Raw genomic sequence first — 3,623 nt, forward strand, 5'->3', positions numbered from 1 at the left:
AAATTATGGCATTGAAAGCTACACAAATGCCAAGACGGGTTGTCACTGTACAGTGCCAAAAATCCCAATAATGCCGTCGCACTTCAGAACCAGTCACAGCAAGAGGCCCAAATAAAGGCAGCGACATCAAACTTGCTTATTCACCAAATGCCACATATGAGGGGAAGCTCTCAAAAATAACAGTGTAGCAAAACGGCGGTGTGTATACACACACACACACACACATATACATATCTATATATACATACACACACACAAACACACACACACATATATATATATATATATATATATGCGTAGCTATGTATATATTCAAGTGTGATAGTTCTTAAGTTGCTCTGTGATATTATCTAAGTATACCATTATACTAGCTTTGCAATCAGTATTTTTATATTCATTTCACCTAACGCTTTTCAGCCCCTGTTGAAAAATCTATGTTCCTTAATGTGAATTCTGTCCAATATGATCTTTCAAACCGTTCAGCTATTTTTTATCTATTTATGCTGATGTTTATCGTCTTTATGATTGATTTTAAATTGTATTTAAAGAAACAATATTTGGTTTGCCTTTTGTCTTGTGAAAAGTAGTAATCACATAGTTTTGCTCACACAGAATGAACTGTCAGTGTCTTACTAACAAGAACTCTTTCTAAGTTTGATGACTATAAATTATCAAAAGATGAGTGATGCGATCAGGAAACCTCCAGCATCAATTTAGTTGCAGAAAGCAATTATTATTAAAGGCCTTGAAGAAAATAGAGTGTAATATTCGGTTCGAAGTTCTGACTCTATGTGATTATGTACGAAGAATTTAGTATCGTATTCTAAAATAAATATATACAACTGTATACGTTGCTGACCAGTGTATCCACAAAGGGACATTAGAAAACACTAATTGTCTTTGCAATGTAACATATAATTAATAATTCTTTTCGTCACAGATATAATAATTGAAGCTAGCCTGGACGTCAGACGTGGTTATTGAACATATATTACCACGAGAGGTCAAATTGCAACACATTTTACATAAGATGTGTTACACTGCTAAATTTATTGTCTAAATTCAATTTTTGCCGGTTAAAGATGGAATCAATAAAAGAAACAATGATAGGTTGCTCCCAACAGACATAATTTGCAAGTTAGTAACCCTAAGTGTGATGCACACGTTGCTAGCTAACTTTTAAACATTAATAAAACTTTGCAGTTCATCTTGGTCTACACATTTATATTCTCATTCATTGTATTTATGACATTTTCTCATAAAGCTAAAGGAAAAACTTTAGAATATTTCGGCACAATTCGTTAAGTTTTATCCTTAAACAAGCGAGTCAAAAACTTATTTAGTTATGAGTAAATTATAGCATTTCAAATTTCGCCACAGCTTTTTCTGCTTCAACTGTTTCATATATTCTTGCCAGTAAAATTCTAAGTAGATGCTCTCTACTAACTATGATAACTCTTTCATCGCTTCTTTGGTAAAGATGAGGGAATCTATGCTTTGCTGGTGAGGTCATAATAAAAGTAAAACATGTTCAAAAGATGTTATCCATTATTACTGAATAATCAAAATATTTTTTACATTAGTTAAGACCGTTTTATTTTCTTGACTCACTGCGCAGGTATCTCTTGTTATATTGTTAATACTCCTCTCATTTAACATGTTAACGCTAACTTAACTATAAAAACTTGTTTAACAGGCTTATCGAAGAGTACGATTTGTAATGTGCTTGTGAGTACCTGTTCATGTTACGTTTACGCATCTTCGTGTATGTGGAAGAATTTATGTATCATGTCAAGTACTTTTGTAATGATTATGAGACTGACGTATTTATTTGTTTATTGCCCACAGGGGGCTAAACATAGAGGGGTCAAACAAGGACAGACAAAAGGATTAAGTCGATTACATCGACCCCAGTGTGTAACTAGTACTTATTTAATCAACCTCGAAAGGATGAAAGGCAAAGTCGACCTCGGCGGAATTCGAACCCAGAACGTAACGGCACGCGAAATACCGCTAAGCATTCCGCCCGACATGCTAACGATTCTGCCAGCTTGCCGCCTATTAGATTGACGTATTGCCTGATATGCTACACAGTATCACAAATTGTTGAGGGCTAAAGCATTTTCCGAGAAGCAGAAAAATGAAACTTTCTGAAAATGTTTTAACTGTTTGTTTTTTTCTTTTTATAAGTTAGATTGCTAGTGCCCATAGTTTTTGCCACATTTCTTGACGAGTGAAATCGATGGTGTTTAGTTGTAGATTGATAACTACAAGAAAAAACATGGTCAAAAAGAGTTTTATTTCCTGGGACGAATAATTGGACAAAATATTTCGAGCAGTATTATCTGATCAGGATTACAGTCGAAGTGAATGATGGGAAGAAGTGAGATGAATATATCAATTGAGCCTGAGATAACCGGGTATGCAGCAAGCTACTTCAGAACAGAGATTGCATTGTGAAATGGTACCCATACACTGGGGGATGGGCTAAAACAACACATCTGTAATTTAGTAGTTGTAGTATGTTAGGAAGTGAATCCTTTAGGTGTCTTTCTTTTAGATGTGATCTTATGCGTTTGTATGTGTACCGCACTAAAATAGATAAAAGGATAAATATCCGTCTCGAGCCATATAGGCATACAGGGCCGGTTTACCACTTTCCATGGCGTATATATTCACCACCTGGATGGGCTGCCGGTCCATCGCAGGATAACTCATTTTACCAGATGAGAGAACTGGAGTAATGTGAAATGAAATATTTTGCTCGAGAACACAATACATCGCTCGGTCCAGGAATCGAAACCACAATCTTACGATCATGAGCTCCTAACCACTAAGCCACGCCGTCCGTCTTGTTTTAAATTTAGTAGCAGTCGGTAGATTTATGCTGTTTTCTGCTAGAATGCTTTGGGCGGATTGCTATGAGTGTTAGTGGATGGCTATTTTGGTACCGGCTGATGGCTGATCTGTTCCTCATGGTTGGCTGCACATGTGAATTTCATTCAGTATTCAGTAGTCGGATACAACATACATACACACACACAGACTCACACATATCCTCCCACACACAAATCTATGTATATATGCTTATATACACACACTCATACGATCACATGTACATACACATACTTTCACGTACCCACGCGTATATACATGCATATATTTTGGTATCCATATATATATATACATATACACATATATACATATGCATACATATATACATACTCCGATCAGCATATACATTTATACACTTATATATACACTCTCTTTACATATGCGGGAATACATACATACCTACATACATACACATAGATAAGTGAGTAAACCTACCCACTTTGCCTTGCACATGCAGATAACGAAGCACGTGTGTATATACATACTCGCACTCACAAAGGTCCTTTCTCTGTGTTTACTTGTCCTTTTTTCCATACTTTTCTCGTTGCTTATGTATTTCATGTTTTTGCACCTGTACACATATATGCATGTATATATATATATATATATATATATATATATATATATATATCTTATTTATTATTTATTAGTTAATTGAACGCCAAGCATCCATTTCAAAGTAAGTTTATCGTGACTTTTTTGATGTGACTCTACTCTATACTGTTTTC

This window comes from Octopus bimaculoides, chromosome 6 (assembly GCF_001194135.2).
Source record: "Octopus bimaculoides isolate UCB-OBI-ISO-001 chromosome 6, ASM119413v2, whole genome shotgun sequence".
In the NCBI taxonomy this organism is placed as follows: Eukaryota; Metazoa; Mollusca; class Cephalopoda; order Octopoda; family Octopodidae; genus Octopus; species Octopus bimaculoides.